The sequence below is a fragment of the Cinclus cinclus genome, chromosome 3, assembly GCF_963662255.1.
Source record: "Cinclus cinclus chromosome 3, bCinCin1.1, whole genome shotgun sequence".
NCBI lineage: Eukaryota > Metazoa > Chordata > Aves > Passeriformes > Cinclidae > Cinclus > Cinclus cinclus.
In genome coordinates, this window is record NC_085048.1 from 28142517 (window position 1) to 28154903 (window position 12387).

At 35.8% G+C, this 12387-nt stretch overlaps 1 protein-coding gene across 1 annotated transcript in view; it reads left to right on the top strand.

Annotated features, from left to right (window-relative positions):
• Nucleotides 1-12387, top strand: part of ADGRB3 (adhesion G protein-coupled receptor B3) — a 439895-nt gene that overhangs the window by 200007 nt on the left and 227501 nt on the right. The window lies entirely within an intron of this gene.

The window sequence follows — 12387 nt, forward strand, 5'->3', positions numbered from 1 at the left end:
TGCTACCAAATTTAGAACTTCACCTTTGAATGCAACAATAGGAAATGATTACAGGGTAAATCTATTGCAGTGTCTTGGAAAAGGTAAAGTGACTCTAGATGAAGAAATACTATGTGGGTTTTTTTCAAAAAGCCTAAAAAGAAGTTTCTTTTGCATAGCATAGGCATTATATAATTATGTACTGCCTAAACATATTTATATGAATAGATGTAATGCATTATGTGTATTGCTTTATAAATATGTTACCGTGGTATATGTTAGGTATATTAGTTACCCTCTATGTCCCTAGCTGAAGCATTCAGCCAGGTTAATACTGTAGTGGGAAATGAGCCTTTGAAGATTCTCATGGACAATGGGTTTTCCCTGCATGATATATTCTACTGACATTCTTATTACTCTGCATCCTTTTCCAAAGGCCACTGCCCTATTTGTCATTCAGCAGAGGCACACTAACACAGCCTTGTGCTTCATAACTTCCCAGCTTCTCAACTAAGTGCAACACTTCTGTAACGTGTTTAAAATTCTTTGGTGGCTTGAAAAGCAGTAGCCTGGCTGCCATTCCTCAAATCTGCATTGCTGCTTAGAGGAGATTTTGATTAATTCTTTTGAGATGCATTTCTTTTCAGTTAGACCAAATTTATTTGAGGCCCAGGATTCAGTTTCAGGGTAGGCCAAAGTAAGAATTATTTTTAAAATGCAACAGAATAGATTGTCAAAGGAATTTTCCCCACTGCACAGTAGCTTCTATTTTACACAGCTGCCTGCATGTTCATCTCTCCCTTTAGTGTTCGTGCTCAAAAAACACATTAAATTGGCTGTAATATTTTTGCATTTAATAATTTTGGTATTTTATTCTGTTGCAACAATTTCATTTGTTATGTCTGTGCTAGTTTGCAACTCAACTATGCAAAATGCTGTTTCATGCTATTCAGTGGTTTGGCTTACCTGGCTTTGGTAGGGGCTGGTAATTTTTCAAGAGCCACAAGTCTGACTTCTTGAACAATAAAAGACATTTCTAACCTAGAACAGATTTACCTTTTTTTTTTTCCTCCTTTTTGAAAATATTATTTATGAATAAATTATACTGTTAAATATTCTTTCTGCCAAATAACATTTTAAAATAGGTAGTGCTTCTTTAAAATTACACAAGCATCTAAACATATCTTTTTGCTGCACAAAATTTAAGTCTATCTCATGTGCATACAAAAAAGAAGAAAAGTGGACTTCTTTTATGCTTGGGGGCTGTTCACAAAGAAAATTGGTCTATCTTACATCTTTTTGCTTCTCAAAGTGAACAACGCAGCATATTTAAAGAATCAGAGAAAATAGAGATAAAGACCTATAAGGTCATCGCCCTGCAAATGTAGGCTTGTCCCCCCACGATGCATATGTCAGTTCCATAAATCCCTGAAAATAGGGCTTTATAAAGAAGCTGCTGACAGACGGTGTTGCTATAATAAATATGTGTGCTTATGAAAGCATTTATGAGTTGTCTCAGAGTACTTAACTTACCAATAAAGTTATTTTACTAACTCAGGCCAGGAATAGAGGGGGGTAGCACTCAGTTGTCTGAATATTCCCATAAAATCTGAGCTGAATCCCTTTTATGTATTATCTGAAATATATATAAAAAATTAAATACACACTCTTAAAAAAATTATGTTTCTGAAGTTGATATAAAGCAGTTGATATACTTAAATACAATATTTAATGTACTAAAGCATATAATACAGACAAGTTCCTGTCTTTTTGTCCTCCAAACAAGCTGCATATGATCTAGAACCAGAAATCATGTAGTAGAATTCACATGATGCTGTAACTAAGAAAATATTATCTAAAGAAAAGTGTTCAGTATGATGGGAGCCAGGGAAGATTTCCTTGGCCATAGACCCTGCTAACCTGGCTCCACAGGTGCTGAACTAGAAGCTTATAGTTATATTAGTAAAAAAGCTTAAAAGCCATCCTTGTAGTCATCTGCACTGTTTGACCGTGTATGTGTTAGCATGCTTCCTGACCATTTCAGACCACACCAGTGAGCACTTTCCTAAAAAATGCCTACCATTCTTTAGAGGTATAGCATATATTCTTTAGAGGATAGCATAGCAGAGAGGCCATTGTCAGTAGGCAATAAAAGCATGATTTTCTGGGAAAGAGGAGGGATAGAGAATTTAATGTGAGGAAACCACAATTCTTTGCTATATATAGTGTAGAATTTTACCACATAACCACAGGTGATTGACCCCTGAAGACTGGTTCCTTACTGTATGTAACTACTGTAGATTCACAGCCTCATGACGAAGCTACTTCTATTTTTGCAGTTTTCTCTATTACTCATCTGGAATTGACATGGTACAAATTTAAACCCTTAATAAGCAGTATTAAAGAAGCTGAAACATAGCTAGTTCTGTGTGTTCTTCAGCTTGACTCAAGACTGGTACTGAGACCAACATGGTAGCTCTGTAAATCATGCTAGAATGGCACCATATTTTAATCTTAAAAATCCATTTGAAGGTCTCTTTGTAAAGATGGAGAGTCATTAAAGCTAAAAATACACCCATAATACTGAAGATAATATACTTTGCTCATAATCCCCGGCACCATGAATAAGATGGCTTTTTCCAATCACGTACAGAATGTGCCAAGGCAGACTTACTGCCTCTACTGCATTCCCTGTCACTTCAGGTGTAGGCTATGGCACCTCAGAGGAAAACTGGGTTGAATCGCATTGTCTGGAGTTCTGGACCACTTTTTGATACATATTTCAATATTACACTTAATGTTCTATTGCAACAGTTTCAGAATAATTCCCAGTCTTAATATTATCTCCCCAATATATTTTTGAGATGAGTCTGTACTATATCTCCACTTTTTGTTGATGGAGAACTGAGACCGCTTTGGCCGAAATTTATCTCAAGGCATCTGAATTAGTGACTAGCCACTCTTCCTTCTTAATGTTCCTACAACTCCATGGGACAACTCAGAAATTCCTGGCATAGTAAAAATATAACAACCACAGGGCCTCTAAGGAGGCTATGCACTTGAACATGATGAAATAGTAGAGGGGGATGGTTTGACTTGAGGAGATCAACACTCGTGTTTATGTCTTTCAAAAGGCACCGTGTCTCCTACATGATAGGAGTTTGAGGAAAAGCAGTTAAGGGAATTATGCATGTCAGTTGTGCTACAAGTGTACAGCCTGCACTTCTGTTCATTTATTTTACCTTGTGCACTGTGGAGTACAGGTTTCTTTTAAAGCTAGGGATGATAATTAGATCTCTTTGAATAACAGAACCAATTAGTCATGAACAATGTATCTTACATTTGGTATAAATCAATCATCAAATGATTTCAACAAATAATGTTTGACCAGCTTATACAGCTGGTTGGCTAATAAGTAACATTATTTGCTGAACATATTAAGGGACAAAAATGCCCAAATCCATGAAATAAACCTTTAGGAAATTATTTGCTTAGCTCTTATAATAATATTTAAAGAACCTAATTAGGATTATTCCTCCTAAAGCACTATAAGTGGAAAATTCAGAGTGATAAGTAGGTGTACTTTGCCTCCTGGAGTCATAACCTAGAGGATCAAGCAATAACTTGGTGAGCAGAAAAAGAAACATCGCAAATCATATACCGGATTTTGTTCTAGTTTTCTTGAATTTTCCTAATGTGTTTGCAGTGTCTGCAGCTTTGCATTAAGAAAATGTTCTTAGTCAAGCATGGTGTCTTGAGTCTGTTACCAGTCATTGCAGCTGAGAAGAATATTTTCCCAATCACCTGCAATTTGTTACATGTATTCTTGAGAAAGATGAGATTACAAGAAAGTCTTCTGAGTGTCTTTTTATTGTGGATGGAGATGAAGTAAAGTCATAAAGTTTAATAAACTCTAGTGGCAGAGGATATCCTTTCCTCAGTTCCTTCTGGAAAGTTCTTAGTCATATACTGATCACCAGAGTTTTGTTAATAGTGAAGAATCTCCTTCCTTTCTTTAATTCTATATTAAATTCGCAGAATCTGGAGGATTTTCCCCTTCTGTAGTACAGGCATAACTTGGGTTTTCAGACCCTTTTACCAGATCAGTTACTGATAAAGGAGAAGTTATGGCCTTGCTGAAGCCTGTTCTTTCTTTCTACCCTTGGCATATATATGAAAACTGAACTACTTTGGTCTAAGTAAAGTATTTTAATCTCTTTAAAGTGTATCTGTTGCTAAGCTTAATGGACTGTTATATGTAGAAAGGCAGATTAGATGATGATCTAATGACCAAAACTTGGTCTGTATAATATTATGAAGTATGTTCCTCATTGCTAATTATCTTCTTTTGATCTGGAAGCAGAAAATTATGTGCCTAATTATTTTACATAGAATTGTTTGTTTTACCCAGTATTTGCCTAGTCTGGACTAGTGTCTTCTGAGCTGTGGTTTGAGGGTTTTTTTTTGTGGTTTGTGGTTGTTTTTTTTACTTTATTTGCATAAACAGGATAAAATCTTTCCTGAGGCTTAGAAATTTATTTCTACTGTGATTATGAGTGACCGAAGGTCCAAGAATAGAATCAGTGGTCAGGAAGGACTCCACAGGCCTACTTCAGCTGGTATCCAAGAAAAAAATAAAGGATGAAATGCCTCAAATAAGAGTGCATTTTGCTTTCATATGTTCTTGAAGCCTATTGAATTTGGTATGGTACAAGCAATTAGACTAAGAAGCAAGACCTCAGAATTGGGAACATCCTACGTTATCATTCTTCCAAGAATCATTAAGAATTCTTCATCTATTCTTAATACATTCTATGGATAATAGCCACCTAAATTAAAAAATATGCAGCAAAATAAACAAAACAAAACTAATCTAAACAAACTGGAATAAGGAACCACTCACCTCATTCCCAGCTGTCCAAAATCTAAAGACCAGGAAAGAAAAGGCTTGAATGGGGACTAATGAAAAAATAAAAATAAAAATGAGATTAAAATAGTTAGGTGTGGAAGAGCAATGAGTTTTCACATTTTATGAGTTTTTTGGGAATTGAATATTGAAGCTTCTCTGACAATTTTTAATGAAAACCATTAATGCATAAAATCTTACCATGAAGCATTAGAAATTTATTTTGTGAAAATTGAGGAAATACTTGAATGCTTGAATGCATAGATTATTTCTGTTTTCTGCTCTGTTATGCATTCATACAAAGCAGTAGGATTTATTGAATTAAAAAAAAAAAGGATAACATTTTATGGGATAGGCTTAAAAAAGTATTAGTAATGTATTATTGTCTTACCACACACTGGAATAGCCCTTTGCCTAAACTGAGTTTTCCTCTACATGTCTTTTGGATGCTCTGGTTTGGAATAGATTTGAACTACACTCATAAATAATGATGAAGACTAAAACCTGTTATCAAGAAACTTCGTTTCTGAAAGACATCTCCAGCAGTATCAGAAAATCTCTACTAATACAGACCATTTTATAAACCTGTGCAGCACAGTTTTCTAGCCTGGATGATGGAATTCCAAATTTAGTTACTGTGATAAAAATAAGGCCATAATTTAATAAAATCATAAAGTGGTTTGGGTTGAAAAGAATCTTCAAAAACATCTAGTTCCATTCCCCCTGCAATAGGCAGGTCACATTTCAGAAGATCAGGTCTCTCAAAGCCCCATCCAACCTGGCCTTGAACACCTCCAGGGATAGGGAATCCACAACTTCTCCAGGCAACTTGTTCCAGTGCCTCACCACATTCACAGTAAACAATTTCTCCCTAATATCTAATCTTAGTCGACCCTCTTTCAGTTTGAAGCCATTCCTCCTTGTCCTGTCACTACATGTTCTTGTAAAAAGGTACTGGAAGGTTATTATAAGATCTTTCTAGAGCCTTCTGAATAATCCCAGTTCTGTCAGCCGTTCCTTATAGGAGTGGTGCTCCATCTCTCTGATCTTCTCCATAGCCCTTCTCTGGACTCACTCCAACAGGTCTATACCCTTCTTGTGTTGGGGTTCCCAGAACATAATGCCACTTCTAGTGAAATAACGCTTAGTAAAACATGAATTCATGCAAAATGGGCTGGTTTTTATCAGAAAGTTGGAAAACTAAAATATCTCTTAACTCTTGAGAGTTAGGAAGGAAAAATCTACATATGAATTATCACATAGATGTCAAAATATTAGCACTTACAAAGGAGAATGGGAACTTATGCAGGTGAATCTTTACATACCGAATTAATATTACAGCCATAGAAAATGCATTTCTGCTGCTTCTGCTCATACTATAATTTTATTTCAACTTTTTCCACAGCAGTGTTATTCAAAGTTTTGCAAGTGCTTGGCTAAAATATAATTTGATAAAAAGAGCTTTGAGGTGAATAATGATTTACTCAGTTGCAGCTCATTAGAGATTATTTTGTTTTTCCAAATTATATTAGAAGGGCAGCATATCAGCCTGTCCATGTACTCCACACTGAAATGACTGCTATACTCTGGGGAATGAAAGGCTTCCTCCTAAAAAATTTACTGCTCTTTTTTTTTTTTTTTTGGCTAGTTTAGTGCTTCATTTCTTTTTATATAGCTGCAGAGCAAAGCAGCCAGGCTTAGTTTTATAGACTTGAATGCAGATGCCTCAAAAACAACATTTTTGTTCTTCCTCAGTCTATACTTATATTGATATATGCCAGCTATTCCTCTTCACCTTCACAGCTTTTAATAGGCAAGGGTGTCAGTAAATCATCTGCTTTCCTTTCCTTGATTCCCTTGTAAGGCCAGAATCCGCAGCTCTGTTTTGTCACTTCCGTTGTCTTGTCTGAAGCATGACAGACTTTTCTCTCATCAGAGTGCAACTGATCAAGAGGTTGTGACAGGCAACAGTTTTATCCTGCCTCACTAACATTTTCCCATTCTACACAGGGGAAGATTAAAACTTTAGGGGAAAACAGTGAATGTCTTTGGTATCACTGTTGACTTGATGGTGAGGCCACTCTGCAGCTACCTGAAAGGAGGTCTCTTCTTCCAGGTGACAAGTGACAGCATAAGAAGAAATTACCTCAAGTTGCACCAGGGAAGCTTTAGATTAGATCTTAGGAAAAGTTCTTTCTGCAAAAGATTGTCAAGCTCCAAACCCTGGAGGTATTTAAAAGACATGTAGATGTGGCACTTGGGGACATGGTTTAGTGGTAGATTTGGCAGTGAGGAGATAACAGTTGGACTCGATGATATTAAAGATCCTTTACAAACTAAATAATACTAAATAATAAATAATTCTATGATCCTTCCAACATATACATGCACTTCAATCTTAGAGATGGTATACAGTTGGAGAAAACATTGGTCTGCTTTTCTGCACAAGCACATCAACTTAATTCAACCTGGAGAGTTCCTTTTCTTCCTTTCTGTTTTTGAATATCTGTTTTTTAATAGCCAACCAATCAATCTTACTTGTTAAATTCAAAGAAAAGTCCCCACTATCATTTCAGGGTCCATAATTATTTTTCCATGTCTGGAACACACACATTTACCAAAGATTAATATGTGTGTTAAATGAAATGTGGTCCTGTGTTTGCTGCTGCTGCTGTGTCTTCTGCAGTAGTGAGCATCTGAGTATTCCCTGATCACACTGATACTCCCAACCAACCAACACTGCAGGCACAGATGAATTTCACTGGGATGTGGCCAGAGGTAAAACAATAGAAAACCATTTAAGAGCTCTATAAAGAAAAATTCAATCTAATTTTCCCTTAAAGTCTACCAGAACTGCTGGAACCTTCACACCAACTGAATGTGGCACTAGCTGCAAATATGATTGCAAGATTTTGGCTTGGCAACAGGATAAAAAGAAATGCTCACAGCATCTTACACGTACAATCATTCCCTTCCTTTCTTCCACTACTTCATTTGCTGCATTCGCTCACCATAGTTTATTAAGTATATGAAGGTCAAAGGATTTTTCTCTTGCCTGTTACTTTATGCAGCACTCACATGCAGAAATTAGGGCTCCCAAATAATGCTAATTTCCTTTAAAAAATCTTATTGGTTTGTCCTGCAAATAAAGGTGATTGTCATGGAAATGACTGTATAGAAGCAAAATTAAATAAGTATAGAAATCGGTAAAAATCAAATAAGCATTTCAGTTGAAGCATTTATCAGAAGCATTATGTGGTTTAGGGACATATATTTACAAGGATAACCATGTTGAATAAATAATGAAAGACGACTCATTTGTAGTACATCTCTTTGTGACCTGTAATCTCAGCCATTCAGTCACTATGGAGGACCAGGAGACTTTACCCCAAGCAATGTTATGTCTGTCATAAAAGGAAAACAACCCTTTCGGAGTCGTCATTCTCTTTTTCCTCTCAACTCTTGCTCTTGTCATGTTGCATTATACACAGATAACACAAATCTTGAAGACATGCCCTCTGGTTAAAAACAGAAGCAACAATAATAACAACATCTCTCACACAACATGCCAACGTGAGCAGGATTTAATCACAGATAATTGGAACATTTAAGAGCAGTACTTAATAAATTAATAATGGAAGCCCTACTCAACAAACACAAAAATAAGAAAAAAAAGAGTGATCTATTCAATGATTATTCATTCCTAATACCAAGGCTCATTTGTTACTCTACAGGGAGCAGTCTTATCTATTCAAAATATCCGTTAAAATGTTTTGTTGGATCCATGCACAAATCAAAATACTGAAAATGTGTAATTATTTTCTCTATGTTACCTATTTAGTGGCTATAGCTCAAGGATTAGAATTGAAAATACTGATGATGATGATGATGATGATGATGATGATGATGTTGATTTAAAAAAGGAATCATGTAATGGGCTAAAGTGGTAAAAAAAAATCTCATGAACAACATAGCGGGAGTCTTCTTGTAAAAGAGCGCAGAGAAAAAAGGTATAGAAAGAGCGAAGCATTCCTCTGACCTGTTTACATTCTTTCTAAAAATATTTTTGACTTCCACACATACTAATTTTTTTTTCAAAGATTATTCTATAAACCTGATATGGAAGAGCACATGCAATTTCATTTGTGCAGATTTTTCAGTTTGCCTGAGATAAATGTCTAAAGCAGCAAAGATTCTGTGTACACCATGATTGTATAAATGCAGGTTGGTTAGAGTTCAATTTCAGGGCACTCCTTAAACATTGACTTTTCTGGTTGGGGTAAATTATAGGAGGCTTTAGTTGGGGTTTCAGAACATTTGCAGGGATGTGTTACAGAATTACAGAACTGAAAGGAAATTCATGAGATCATCCAGCCCAAGGCTGTGTGCTGTAAGAATCAGCTATACTTATTCCAGCTTTTGTTTTATTCCAGCTTTTGTGTTATTCCAGCTTTTAATTTTTCTTGGTTGTTATTAAGTACTCCAGTACGGAAGTCTTCATAGTCTGTACTTTCCTTTACAGCTGTAAAGTTTCCCGTAATTTATATCCTTAATCTTCCTTGACAAAATGTATACAAATTACTTTTTCCCTTTTCTCCTATACACAAAGGGAATATATGATTGCCTTCTTCTTTGCATAAAATGTTTATTTAATAGTGTGTTACCGTGATTGAATTCGAGACTACTAATTTCACTGATGACAAAGTAGAAAATTGCTTTGTATTGCTTAAGGCACTTCCTTCATAAAATACTGAATATATAGAAAACATCTCTTGCATGACATTAGGTTATAAATATTTGAATGCATACCTGAACATGCATAGCCCTATCTTTAGACCTTACTCTGTTTCTTTTAAAAGATGGATGAAATTATACACTCAAACACTGAAACAGCCTGAAAATAGACAAATCAGTTATTAATAATTTATTATATAGAGGGGAAATAAAGTTCTGTGCCAAAACAGTTAAAGGACTGTCTATTGATTATCAGAAAAAAACAGCCTGTAATGAAGATTTTGTCAAATATGAATAACTTTCTCACAATGACATCACATTACAGGTGAGGTGTGAATATTCTTACAATTTCTACAGCTAAAGAGCACTATATTTTGCAAAATATTTGTCTTGAGTTCTGAAGTTAAAAAAAAAAGGCAGAGTGGTTTGCAGATTATGATCAATTTCAGGTTGTATTTTTATTTCAAATGATCTTTCCACACTTCTATGTAAGGCTTGCTAATTTGGGTTCTTATAGTCTCCCTGACCATAAAATGTATTTATTACATCATTAGTAATACCTGGCCATGAATCCAACATAATCTTAAATAATAATGAAAAATGGTCGATGGTGTAGCTACTCTTCAAATTAATAATTCTTTTCAATCTTTCATAGGTTTCTTGAGGGTTCATTGTTTTCTGTCCTTTTAAACCACATCTATCTGTTGCGTTTGAAGTAATTACTGTGCAGTAATAAATTGTACCCCAATGCCGGCAGCCTAGGAGATCTGACTTTGTAAAGAGGCATTTTTATTATATCATACTTTCTGATAAATCGGGGGACAAAGGCAGTTGGACCCTGAGTCAAAGTCCAGTTAAACATTTCAGTAATTTTTTCAAGTATGCAGCCATATAGTGTAGGCAGATAAAGGCTGGGCTGACAACTGAAGTGTCAGTTTAACAGCTGCTTCATTTCACTATCTCTCGGCTCATAAACTTTATTTTTAATGAGCCTGCCTGTAAGACCACTAAAAAATGACCTTCACACAGAGAATTACAAGGACCTAGAGTGGTGACCAAAATAGCTTTCTTGGGCAGTGCATAATATCACAGTGACCATAGCACAGAAAAGAAGCAGTACGGTGAGAAAGATGTTATACTAACTACTGATAAGAATATTTTGTATTTTCATGCAGAAAGATCATTGTGATAGCTGTGCAATAATTCACTACCTTCAATTTATACTAATCTGAACATCTTCAGTGGCTTTAATGGTATTGTGCCAGTTTACGTCAACTAAGTGAACAGCCTGTGATTTTAAAGTTGTATTTGGGAGCTGTAAGCTCTCTTACATCAAGAAAATACATTATATAATAAACAGATAGTAAAAAGGCCATTAGTTTCTCCCTGCACATTGCTTGCTGGTCTTAGAAAAAAATTCTCTTAATTAACTCTAATTTTCACCACTGTTTTTTTTAGCTAAGTACATTGCAACCTTCTGTTTTGTTGTGCTGTTTCTAAGGATATGCTGCTAGTCTAACTTAAGGCAGTGTGGGCTTGGAGAGGTAGCTAAGGACTGGGGAAAGGAACTTCCATGTTGGAGCTTGAGAGGATGAAAAGAAAGGTGCTCTTGGGACTGTGTATGAGTGGTGTGTATGAGGGAGAAAGGATCCTTGGGCTGGGAAATTGAGTTTTCTGGGTATGTAATTTAACAAGAAAAGAGTTCCAATCTGAGCTGTAGTTTTTAAAAGCTGGCAAATTCTGAGATACTTTGAACCATCTGCATCAGGTAGGACCCTGGCTACTTTTGAAGCAGGTGTAACAACTTAGTCCTGTGACATTGTAGGCACTTGCTAGACCTTTGTCACTGTGTCCAAAGAGCAACCAAAATGTCTTCCTGAAAGCACTAAAGGCCATAGTACAGCTCCCTCTTCTGCTGTTAGAGTTCTGAAAAAAAACCCAAAGCTTTTCTTGTTTGAAAGTATAAAAACTAGTCAAAAGTAGGAGCATTCCAGTTTATTATTTGCATTCCAAAAGCAGCTGAGGCCAAGACTTCTGCAGGCTTTGTATGTCCCAAAACCATCCACAGCTCGGCCCCTGCCATCTTTAAAATGTGAATTTCAAATCTTGCAAGAGCATGGAAAAAACAAATGGGAGGTGAACATACAGATGAAGGAAAAAGGAAGCAAAATAATGCACTATAAAATGACTCGCTGAATAGTTCAAAAGCCTTCCTACCAGTGTTTATACACTCATAACAGCACAGCAGAGTTTTTATGAGGACTGATCAATTGCTGTTATTACTGATAAAAGAACATCTTTTTTCTCTCTTAATCCCTGCCTTCAAGTTGTGTGATGCCTTTCTCACAGTACATTCTGAGGCACACGCTAAATTTGGGAGTTCAGCTATATGGACAGTCTTTTATGTTGTATGTCTTTTGGGCTTGACTAGAGGTACACTCAGTATTGTTAATCTTCAAAATCTGGAAATATGTTCTGGTGTAAGGAACAGGTGGATGAGTTACAGTAAAACTTCTACTCTTTAGTGTTACTGTGCTGGCTGGTGCTCTTTTCACTTGCTACTGAGACACAATGTGTGAGCAGATGAGACAAATGGCAACATTTCACGAGAAAATTTTCTCAGCAAAAATGCACAAATCAAGTTTGTGTTTGCTTTTACTTGTTCCCACTAAAGTAGTTCATAATGTTATGTGTACAGTTTCAGATTCCTGAATTTACTGAAGTTAATTTCCTTCCATTCTCACACTTTTTCTTCACTATTATTTTCC